This window comes from Xyrauchen texanus, chromosome 2 (genome assembly GCF_025860055.1).
Source record: "Xyrauchen texanus isolate HMW12.3.18 chromosome 2, RBS_HiC_50CHRs, whole genome shotgun sequence".
NCBI lineage: Eukaryota > Metazoa > Chordata > Actinopteri > Cypriniformes > Catostomidae > Xyrauchen > Xyrauchen texanus.
In genome coordinates, this window is record NC_068277.1 from 39,906,533 (window position 1) to 39,919,758 (window position 13,226).

Genomic DNA, 13,226 nt, shown 5'->3' on the forward strand with positions numbered 1-13,226 from the left:
AAAGGGATGAACATGGTCAGAAACAATGCTCAGGTTGGCCGTGGCATTTAAACTATGCCCAATTGGCACTAAGGGGCCTAAAGTGTGCCAAGAAAACATCCCCCACACAATTACACCACCACCACCAGCCTGCACAGTGGTAACAAGGCATGATGGATCCATGTTCTCATTCTGTTTACGCCAAATTCTGACTCGACCATCTGAATGTCTCAACAGATATCGAGACTCATCAGACCAGGCAACATTTTTCCAGTCTTCCAACTGTCCAATTTTGGTGAGCTCTTGCAAATTGTAGCCTCTTTTTCCTATTTGTAGTGGAGATGAGTGGTACCCGGTGGGGTCTTCTGCTGTTGTAGCCCATCCGCCTCAAGGTTGTGCGTGTTGTGGCTTCACAAATGCTTTGCTGCATACCTCGGTTGTAACGAGTGGTTATTTCAGGCAAAGTTGCTCTTCTATCAGCTTGAATCAGTCGGCCCATTCTCCTCTGACCTCTAGCATCAACAAGGCATTTTCAGCCCACAGGACTGCCGCATACTGGATGTTTTTCCCTTTTCACACCATTCTTTGTAAACCCTAGAAATGGTTGTGCGTGAAAATCCCAGTAACTGAGCAGATTGTGAAATACTCAGACCGGCCCGTCTGGCACCAACAACCATGCCACGCTCAAAATTGCTTAAATCACCTTTCTTTCCCATTCTGACATTCAGTTTGGAGTTCAGGAGATTGTCCTGACCAGGACCACACCCCTAAATGCATTGAAGCAACTGCCATGTGATTGATTGATTAGATAATTGCATTAATGAGAAATTGAACAGGTGTTCCTAATAATCCTTTAGGTGAGTGTATATATATATATATATATATATATATATATATATATATATATATATTAGGGCTGTCAATCGATTACAATTTTTAATCAAATTAATTACATGGTGTCCCGATTAATTAATCGCGATTAATCGCATATACATATATTTGCTGAGAAAGCCCATCATATAACAATAATTCAATATATAAAGATTATACATATTTATATCATATATAATTATACATAGTTATCTTTAAATATTTAAAAATTATATATATATATATATATATATATATATATATATATATATATATATATATGTACCGGTATGTCAAAATATTCAGATAATTAAAATGCATTACATTCTTGTTGCAGAACAGTTAATCATTGATAAGACAATTCAAAAAGCAGCTTTAGAATATAATGTATTGTTTACTACCATATTATTGATCATAAGTCAATCATTGGCACACAGTTCACAGCAATCCATTACACAAGTGAATTTGTCAATCAGTTGGAGATTTATTATGAGGGATTGTTTAAGGACCGTCAATGTACACCTGCATCAGACATTTTTTTGTTTTTTTTAGAAACAAGCCAGGGGTATACATAGTACACAATACTACAGATATATTTTACAATAATGCCAAGACATTATATTCATTACATAGTGTAATGGTTTTCAATGCTTTGGAGTTGTTGGAGGTACAAAGAGTATTTAAATAATATTTCAAGTCTTTACAAAAAAGTACAAATAGGGACTTTATAGACATAAATTTACACTTATGTATAAAAAAAAACTTGGCAAGAAAAATAAACAGATTAATCAGAAAATATTAACTTAAGTTATCAAAACTGTGAAAACCTATGGGAATAAGGTCTGGAGACTGGCTAGGCCACTCCAGCATCTTAATGTGCTTCTTCTTGAGCCACTCCTTTGTTGCCTTGGCTGTGTGTTTTGAGTCATTGTCATGCTGGAATACCCATCCACGACCCATTTTCAATGTCCTGACTGAGGGAAGGAGGTTCTCACCCAAGATTTGACGGTACATGGCCCCGTCCATCATCCATTTGATGCAGTGAAGTTGTCCTGTCCCCTTAGCAGAAAAATACCCCCAAAGCATAATGTTTCCACCTCCATGTTTGACGGTGGGGATGGTGCTCTTGGGGTCATAGGCAGCATTCCTCCTCCTCTAAACACGGCAGGATGAGTTGATGCCAAAGAGCTCCATTTTGGTCTCATCTGACCACAACACTTTCACCCAGTTCTCCTCTGAATCATTCAGATATTCATTGGCAAACTTCAGACGGGCCAGTACATGTGCTTTCTTGAGCAGGGGAACCTTGCGGCGCTGCAGGATTTCAGTCCTTCACGGCGTAGTGTGTTACCAATTGTTTTCTTGGTGACTATGGTCCCTTGAGATCATTGACAAGATCCTGCTGTGTAGTTCTGGGCTGATTCCTCACCATTCTCATGATCACTGCAACTCCACGTGGTGAGATCTTGCATGGAGCCCCAGACCGAGGGAGATTGACAGTTCTTTTGTGTTTCTTCCATTTGCGAATAATCGCACCAACTGTTGTCACCTTCTCACCAAGCTGCTTGGCGATGGTCTTGTAGCCCATTCCAGCCTTGTGTAGATCTACAATCTTGTCCCTGACATCCTTGGACAGCTCTTTGGTCTTGGCCAGTGTGGAGAGTTTGAAATCTGATTGATTGATTGATTGATTGATTGATTGATTGATTGATAGCTTCTGTGAACAGGTGTCTTTTATACAGGTAACAAGCTGAGATTAGGAGCACTCCCTTTAAGAGTGTTACTTACTCAACTCATTACTTATATAAAAGACACCTCGGAGCCACAAATCTCTGATTGAGAGGGGGTTGAATACTTATTTCCCTCATTAAAATGCAAATCAATTTATAAAATTTTTGACATGCGTTTTTCTTGATGTTTTTGTTGTTATTCTGTCTCTCACTGTTCAAATTAACCTACCATTAAAATTATAGACTGATAATTTCTTTGTCAGTGGGCAAACGTACAAAATCAGCAGGGGATCAAATACTTTTTTCCCTCACTGTATATATAAAACTAAAAGAGCCGCTTACATGTTCACATCTTTTAAAGATGTAGTTCTGTAAGTGTTCTTATGCGAGGGAATCATCCTGCCTTCAGATCAGCATGCATTCACTGTCTGGGCCATGCCCATGCATAGACAGCTCTCATAGAGTCAGACTGCCTCTATGAGAGCTGTCTATGCATGGATAGAATAAGTATCAAGATACTTTGCTCGCAATACAATAATGGTTCAGCCCCACGCGCCCTCCCACCTGCCTCTTCTGTGACTCCCAAAGGATTGTGCATGGGTCGGCACACGCCCTGTAAGCCCCTCAATCTCCATGTGCTGCGTCTATACCTATACAGTATGTGTGTCTTGAGCTTCGGCCCTCTGTAGGACTGTTCCGCCTCGTCACGTCCGGAGGTTCTGATGCAGGGGATGATGATGTTTTGTCTCTAGCTGCATCTGGTGAGTGGCCAGTGGATGACGCTGCTGCCCCTTCCCCCAGCGAGGGCAAGGATGCGCCACTGAAAAAGAGATGCTTTGCATCCTTTCAAGGGTGGTCGAAGACCTCGGTAGTCCCCAAGTAATCTCCAGATAAACCTGAATAATCTCACCTTGATGAATAGTTTGTGCAGTCAGGACACCGTCAAACGACTGTGTTCCGCAGATCTGCCCTGCTCTTCCCGGAAGTTCATAGAGAACTGACAAAATCCTGGTTCGGGACCTATTCAGCTCGCTCACACAGCGATTCCACAATTCTCAATAAAGTGGATGATAGGGAAGACAAAAGTTATGCCCAACTACGTCCCCTGAAAGAGGCGGTAAGTAGCAGGGTGTGGAACTCACGCCTCGTTCATCTTTCTAAGCCATGTCGGCTAACGCTGGCTGGAAAAGCATACTCAGCGGCAGGCCAAACTAGTTCAGCACTCCACACGATGACAGTGCTCCATGTTTTCCAAGCTAAGCTCAAACAAATGGACGAGCAAGGCTACGATCCAGAGATGTTCAAAGAGCTGTGCATCGCTACGGATTTAGCGCTGCGAGCCACAAAATTCACTGCACAGGCCATTGACAAGTCAATGAGCATCCTGGTGTTTTTGGATCATCACATCTGGCTGGCCCTCTCGAGAATGACACAGGAAAAGCCACTCTATTTGATGCTCCGGTGTCTCCAGCTGGCCTTTTTGTTGGCTCTGTGAATAGATTTGCTGAGCGCTACAGCACGACTCAGCAGCAGTCACAGGCTATGAGGCATTTTATGCCAAAACGGAGCAGTATTTCATCACAACCTGCTTGCTCCCGCACTGTCTTGGGCCAGCGCCTGGCTAAAAACCCCACACCAGCTCCCTCGTCGCCTCTAAATTCTGCTGCCGAGCTGCTGGTAAAGCCACACAAGCCATGGCCCAAACAAAGGCAGCCACCTCAGTGCAAGCCCCGTGCCGACGGGAAAAACCCACCCATGCAGCAAAAGTGCACCTGACAGACAGTGCTGTTCCCCTCTTCCCCACAGATGTTTGTAGGAAAAATAATATTTTTCAAAATGTGCATTATATCATATGCATTATATCATGTTATGAACATGCCCTCTGTCCCATTTCACGGATGCGTGGCGAGCTCTTACTGGCATTTCGACTGGGTGCCAGTGGTTATGTGATCCAATTTGCACGTCGGCCACCCCGTTTCAAAGGTGTTCTGTCTGCCACGGTTCTGTCTGAAGATGCGCAGGTGATACGAGATCCGAAATACACAATCGTCTCGCAAAGAACGCGATAGAGACACCCATTAAAACATTTATTAACTCAGCAACAAAAAAAAAGAAACATCCTCTCACTTTCAAATGCTTTTATTTTCAGCAAACTTAACATGAGTAAATATTTGTATGAACATAAAAAGATTCAACAACTAAGACATAAACATTTCTGGGGGGAATGGCCCTAGCCCTCACCCTCCAATCCAACAGGTCCCAGACATGCTCAATGGGATTGAGATCTGGGCTCTTCGCTGGTGAGACAAAACCGCGACTCGTCAGTGAAGAGCACTTTTTGCCAGTCCTGTCTGGTCCGGCGAAGGTGTGTTTGTGCCTATGGGCGACATTGTTGCCGGTGATGTCTGGTAAGGACCTGCCTTACAAAAGGCCTATAAGCCCTAAATCCAGCCTCTCTCAGCCTATTGCGGGACAGTCTGAGCACTGATGCAGGGATTGTGTGTTCCTGGTGTAACTCGGGCATTTGTTGTTGCCATCCTGTACCTGCCCCACAGGTGTGAAATTCGGATGTACCGATCCTTTGCAGGTGTTTTTACATGTGATCTTCCACTGCGAGGATGATCAGCTGTCCTTCCTGTCTTTCTGTAATGCTGTCTTAGGCGTCTCACAGTACATTGCAATTGGCCACATCTGCAGTCCACATGCCTCCATGCAGCATGCCTATGGCATGTTCACGCAGATGAACCAGGACCCTGGGCATCTTACTAAACTTGGTGTTTTTCAGAGTTAGTTGAAAGATCTCTTTAGTGTCGTAAGTTTTTATAACTGTGACCTTAATTGTCTACCGTCTGTAAGCTGTTAGTGTCTTAACGAATGTTCCATAGGTGCATGTTCATTAATTGTTTACGGTTCATTGAACAAGCATTTAAACATTGTTTAAACCCTTTACAATAAAGATCTGTAAAGTTATTTAGATTTTTACAAAATAATCTTTAAAATACAGTTTCCTGAAAAAGGGACATTTCTTTTTTTGCTGAAATTATATATTGTGTCTGCGAAACGTGCAGCTGTGCAGCTTTAACGGCTCAAGTTGAGCTTTGACTGACAGCATATAGAGCTGTGGCTTTATTCAGTAAATACATTTTTCCCATGTTGAGTTTTATATGTGATAATGGCCATAAATTATAAAATATTTATCAGAAGTGGGGCATTGTAAACTATTATAAACTTAATCATGATATCTAATTTACATGAGGAGGAAGATTTTGGAGCCTAATCCATGAACTTCATCACTTCCACTTTTTATCAATTTGTCCAATCGGCAATTTTGTAATCGAAGATTGTTTTTAATGGAGTAATCAAATTAAATTGAGTAATCGTGATAGCCCTAAATAGATGTATTGCAGAAACCTAAAAAATGTCTTCCAGATGAAACACCCATCAAATAGATGTCTGGGTGATGTACATGTGCTACCAGTGTCTAGGCTCTCTCTTGCCCCTTCTTAGACCCCTCTCTTGCCCCTTCTTAGACCCAGCCATGCCATTGAGCAAATCAAATGAAAAGATAGACTCACAAAAATGAACAGATCCTGCTATATGCCCTTGAGAGTTTTTTTGTTTTGTTTGTATTAGTTTAGTGTATACGTAACATTGTGTGCAGTATGTGATCTATGTGTTGGATGATGTCCATGATTTTGAAAGGAGGGAATGGGGTCACTGATGCTCAGTGGGCTGTTCCATAGTAAACAAGCTTCTTTGCTCATAGCACAGATTGCCATATAGATTCAATGCAGTGCAAAGTTTAAACTCTCACCTGAGTGGAACCTGAATACACACCACCAGATCAGATATGTGCTTTGCCAAGAATAACTGTCAACAAATGAACATCTACATGCTCATAGTGGCTTATCTTCAATGCGAGGAAATGCAATTGCACAACTTTACTAACATGATTGTAGACCTTAGAGATACAAAAACTACATACATAACTGCTGTTTGATTCCAGTTTTTTCTGCCTTGTTAATCAAGCACAAATGTTACTTATGTCCCCGAAATATGTCTCGAACACCACAATGGCAAATTTATTCTGCTTTTAAAATCACATAAAATCACATAAAATCATGATGAAGATGGTTAACCATGGGAGGATTGCTGGTTAAGCTTTTAAAGAGACCTATGAGGACATTATGACCTAGAAACCTAGAAGAGCTACTGTTTTGAGGGTCTTTCTAATTCAGTATAGGTCAGAGATGATCTGTACCAGTTCTTACCTGACTGAAGTTTTCTATACACAGAAATTTCTCAGTAGACCAATTCAAAACAAAGGATCTTAGTAAAAAAAAAAAAAAAACCTACTAGGGCTAAATTCTTTGTTAAATGTGTATATTCTTTTGCAGGTATAATACGTATTATTCTGTACAGTATTTCAAGCAGGTATGGACTGGAAATTTTGAGCACTGGGACTTTTCCCAGTGGGCTAGTCGAGTAGTGGGCTGGTCTGATTACTTTTATGCTGCCTTTGTGGGATTTTTGGAGCTTCCATGTTCTGGCCATTATTCACTTGTATTGTATAGACCTACAGAGTTGAGGTATTCTTCTAAAGACCTTTGTTTGTGTTTAACAGAAGAAAGAAAGTCATACACATCTGGGATGGTTTGAAAGTGAGAAAATGATGAGAGAATCTTTATTTTTGGGTGAACTATCCCTTTAAAGTGCTGATTTAGCCTCATGAACTGTAGATAGCATTCAGTGCCAAAAACCAAAAGAAGCTCATTCAAACACAGATTACAGGCTTGATTTAATTTTTGTCTGGTTGAGAGGACAATATGCCATGTGGAAATTCTGCCTTATGGTGGCACAACATCTGTGTGGCAATGTGTGTGAGAGAGATAACGTGTGAGAAGAGACAGATTTTCTGAGGTGGGGGAGTGGGTAGTACAGAAGCGAGAGGCAGACAGGAAACTCCCTACAGCTATCCTTCCTCCCCTTTACTAAAGCCCCAGTGAGACCCTACCCTTCTCATCTTTCAACACTACAGACACATGATTTCATACAGTTTCTTTTTTTTTTTTTTTTTTTGGTCTTTTCTTGTATCGATCTAAGTGCTGGAGGGCATGGTGGTGTTAAGAAACAGAGGAAGTTACAGTGAAATGGCTAACAGGCAGAGTGTGATTGAGTGATGAAAGGACCCTGCAAGACCAGCTTTAATTTCCATGCTTGTTTATGCTGGTTAATGCTGGTTTGATACTGGTCTAACTGGTGGACCAGTATAGCCATGTTGTTTACCAGCAAAAAAAGCTAGTCAACCAGCATGGTTTTCTGATGAAGATGGATTGACCATGGGAGGATTGCTGGTTAATCTTTTAAAGAGGCCTAAGAGGACACCAGCAATCCAGCACATCCCATGCTAGGGACCAGCAATTCTGAACTTTTTGCAACAAGATCACACAAAAAGTCGACATGTTGCTACCAAATGTTCCAGTAAATTGACACAGACTCCATTTTGAGTTATTGATAAGTGCATCTCCTTTCAGACATTTTGCATTCATTCAAATGTGTTCACCTTTTCTGTGGCACTAGAAATTCTTGTACAATGGAAACAAGGAAGTAATCGTGTTCACCTAATCAATGATGAGTGTTGTAGAGAGGTTGCATTTTCCCTCTAAGATTACATTTTGACTCCATTAACGATTAGGATTACAGTTGGGGTTGGTGCATATGGTTAATAAAATATAAAAAAAAATGTGTATTATTTACAACTAAAAACACACGCTTCACAACTCGCTTTTCATGCCACGCCATGAACATTTCACCCTCACATTAAACGTACTGCCAGAGATAATGAGTTATAATATTATATTAATTAAATATAAAATTGCTTTCAGAGACTTTATATGGATTTAGGATGAAAATATGGTGCATTTTGAACTATTCTGTGACCAGTGCAAACAGACAGCACACTGGAGGTTAAATCACTCTCTAAAAAGCTTTCCTATGAAGACGAGTGTATTAAATTCAAACTTCCCATCAAAAATTCAGTTTGAATTTGTTGAGCCTCTCAACATGTTTGGCAGATATGGGACAATGGTAATCACTACTTAGAATTAGAATGTATTATATATAATTTTATTTTAACATGGTTGGCAGTGATAGGGCAATGCTGACCATTACTTGTATCAGAATTATGCTAATTCTTGATAGGTAAAATGCTTCAGCACTGGCTATTACTTGTTTTTTTTGACAGTACAAAGAGAGAACATTGAGATTTTGCACACAGTGAAACACAGAACACAGTGACGTAAAAGTCGAATCAAGTCAAATAATTTTTACTTGTATTGGTTTTTATTTGTGCTTTTCCTAATACACATTATTTCAAAGCAGCTTTACAGAAAATCAGCTGTAATGTCAGTAACATCTCAAAAACATGAATAACAACACTCCTGGAAACATAATAAACAATCTGATTTAAAAAAAAATCTGACTTCCTATAGCTTGTTATTATTTAAATAATCACAACTCAGTCCCGCTCTCCACATATGTGGACATACATTTTTAGAAAACAAATTTCTCTCTCTATTTTTTATTTTTTTTTGGCATGTTATTAGGTGCAACTAGTTACAAATCAAAAAGGTAACTGGACCTTGCAGAATGAAAGTCATGATTCGGTTTCAGGAAGGTAATACATTTAGTCAATTTGACATATTGAGTTTATATTATTATAATATATAATATATTTGACATATTAAACATTTGAGTGTTTATTAAAGCCTGGTCAAATTAAGAGAACGACTTACAGTATGTATTTATAAATCATTTCATCTGATATAGTTTACCAAAGTAAAGTCATTTTATAATCGTTCGATTGTGGAATTTATGAAACACACCATAAATCAGATGGCCAGACTGCTGCAGGTTACTGTATATGTTTGATTTATTATCAGTGTATCTACATTTGAAAAGGAAAAAAAATGAGAGGCAAATATTTGCCAATCATGTTAACGTCAAAACATGATTTATTGTTTTAATCAACTGACAGCCCTAAAAGAACAAATAATCTGCCTTCCCATTAATAAACTTCTGTATGTGCGCTGAACATTGTAACCAGAAATGCCTGAGCTGCATATGTAGAACGTGGAAACAGTTGTACAAGTCCATTCACAGTGAGATCTGTCTTTTAAACATGGTAATTGATGAATGATCAAATAAAATAAAAAATAATTGTATGTTTTATCATTTAAGTCTGAATACTTTTTGAAGGCATTATACTGTATATTTGTAAATGTAAATACCTGCATACAACTGCATGTAAATTACCTGCTGTAGTTCTCTTCATTCAAGCAGAAATGTAAAAATGTCTTTTATTCATCTCTGCCTATCCCATTTCTCTCATACAGTCTCTCTAGACACTTCAGCAGCAGCATGTTATGACAGATCAAATGAATCCCAGATGAAGCGTGGCAGAGATTAAGCAGTAAGTCTGGGAGGAATAGAATCATACTCAAAATAATGAAAATGTTAAAGTGACTGCTTTAAATTGACTCATCAGGCAAGTCATCCTTATGCCCTCCCCTGACACAACATGAAGTTATGTGGTTCAAACGTTCTAATCCATCCTTTGAGACACGGGATTAAGCTCAAGGGCCAATTTTATCCTCTTTCACAGAATTTGTAGCAATATATTGCTGTGCAAATGCTTGTTGATGTGCTGCCTTTTGCTTATATAATTTTTTCCCTCCTGAGTTGAGCTAAACAATAATTAGAATGTAAATTTTAGAATTATCTTTAAGACATCCAACTGAGTCCAATAGTACGATTCAGTGGTATAACTTGGATCTTATGGGCCCCAGTGCAAAGAATCTGACAGGCCCCCTGCTTGGGTGTCTCTGTATTTTTTCATTACTCATCTGGCCCACAGTCATTTTTATGGTTCTTTTTGATTGACCTTCACAGGCCTCCTCTCACACCAGGACTTAGGTCGGCTGCCCTCCCTGTAGTTACGCCCCTGATATGGTTTATCATAACATACATTACTTGAAAAACGTAAAAGACAAAGCACTAAAATATAGATTTTTTTTAGCCATTCATTATGCGTACAGTATAATGGACATACAATGTTATTTATTTTACTTGTAATGGTTTGATCGGAGATCCACAAATCTCCTCCTGATACTTCTACTGTCAATGACTTGATGCTTTCTAACTTAAATAACAGAAATGTTGTAATGCTTCTTGTTTGAAATAGACACCATTGAAACAAATTTTCTGTTCAGAAGGACACAAGAACATACTTAAACATTTGAATTGCTAATGAGAACAGCTTGTTTGAACAAACCTTGTTGCTGTTTGAGACTGTACAATAGTAATCTGCAAGTTAATTGGAGACAAAATATTCCAGCAGCAAAATCAGTACACATGAAAGCACATTTTGGAAAGCTTGTTTTGTGTTGATCTTTAATACATCACATATACTATCAAGTATTATACTTTGCCTGTGTTATGTGCTCAGATTTGTGCTAAAGTGCAAAGGTTTTGAAAAACAAAGTGGAGTATGGGCTCAGTATTGGTAGCCAACCAGCTGACAGCGAGAGGAACTTGTAGTTGACCCAACCAATCAGGCAACAGTTAGGTAGGGGTGTGTGGCGAAAGTTGGCAATGTTTTGAAGATTGCTCATTCATAAAAAAACAAGGTGTGGCTATGGTGCTTTAAATAATATCAATTATGTATACTGTTTTTACCTATGCTAATTTGATTTAATTTGTTTAAACTGAAAATCTTCAGGGTTCATATTCCTTGTTAGCTAAAATCTTTGGGAAGTGAAGATTATACAAGGCCATATAATAATGTCCTCTCATCGAGGACTTATGCTGACAAATCACAAAGGAACATACAGTAATGCTTGCAAGCACTTTTTACAGCTCATGACCTCTGTTTATGCAGGATACTATTGATTTCTGAGTCCTACTTTTAGGTGTGTGAAATATGCCACCTCCCACACTCCCGGGTTAATATTTAATAGATGTTCTAAATGTTCTGGTGGGTGTTATTGCAGTTATTAGGTCCAATATATATATAAAAAAAAATGACAAACAGCAAAAAATGTACCTCTTTCTATAAATGAGCACAACAGAGTGCTGTTAGGCCTCAGGTACTCAGATAGGAGACAAAGGCAGGCTTACAGTACATACAGTAATAAAGCATGACTGCAGCCTGTAAGAACACTCAAAGCCTGATAACAACAACCGCACCAAAATTAAACAAAGGGAGTCCAAAACAGACTACAGATCCTATCAAGTCTTGCTCACTTTACACCTATGTGGGAAATTCTGGAAGGATCGAACTCATACCTCCTTTTGGATAAAATGCACGACAGAACACTTCTCTCAACCAATATGTCATCAAGAGGATAAATCCCAGAGATTCCTCCCAAGCTTTGCTTCATGTGATAGTATGCACCGCGTCTAGATGCAGTCCTCCTGCTCCCAGATGTAGCCTCGTTGCCCAAGGAAGTAATGTACGTACCTGAACTTTGGCCATACAATCTCCATCTTGCTGGACGAGCCGAGATTTCTCTGTGTTCCACCGAGCATGCTAACGAATCTGAAGGAGACAGCCGAGCAATCCCTGTCTCACCCTTTTACATGCAGAATTTAAGAAGATTTCTCTTCCTTTTTAAACTGAGTCAACACACCCCTACAATCCTCTGATGTATTATAGGCTTATCTGTTATCATATCTAATCATGTTACTGTTTAGTTTGTATTTGGAAGTCAGAAGTTTATCGACTGCATTGTTTTGATTATTAAATGATATTACTGCATCAATAAAATTTGTAAAACTTTAAAGAAAAGTGTTTTGCTATTGTTCTGCATGCACCTGTGTAAAGGGCTGGCAGGAGATGCCAGTGTTCGGATTCAAGACTTCATTGTTTTCCTTTTGAATGTCGGTGTTCTCCAGACGACGCCTTTCCCTATAGAGCAATCCTATGTTGAGACTGTTATACTGTCTTGTTATTAGTCCCTGATTCCATAGTGGTGCCCCGGCAATATTAATCTTTATTAATATTTTATTGATTTTGGGGGCCTGGGTAGCTCAGCAAGGATTGATGCTGACTATCACCCCTGGAGTTACGAGTTTGAATCCACGGTGTGCTGAGTGACTCCAGCCAGGTCTCCTAAGCAACCAAATTGGCCTGGTTGATAGAGAGGATAGAGTCACATGGGGTAACCTCCTTGTGGTCGCTATAATGTGGTTCTGGGTCTCGGTGTGACGCGTGGTGAGTTGTGCATGGATGGAAGCCCATTGGGAATTGGGCATTTCAAATTGGGGAGACAAGGGAAAATATATATATATATATATATATATATATATATATATATATATATATATATATATATATATATATATATATATATTCTATTGATATTAATAATTGATAGATATCTTTGATCATTTTGGATTTGAAAGATTAATAAGCTAATGTTGATCCTAATCAAAGTTCTATTGATTTTAGTAATGAATCGTTATTTTGATAATGATTTATTATTGCTACTAACCAAACCCCCTCCTGAACGAAGCACCCAACAGTGCAAACATAACGCCTTTAACTTAAAATTTTAATTTTGTAATCATAACAATAAATATAACTTT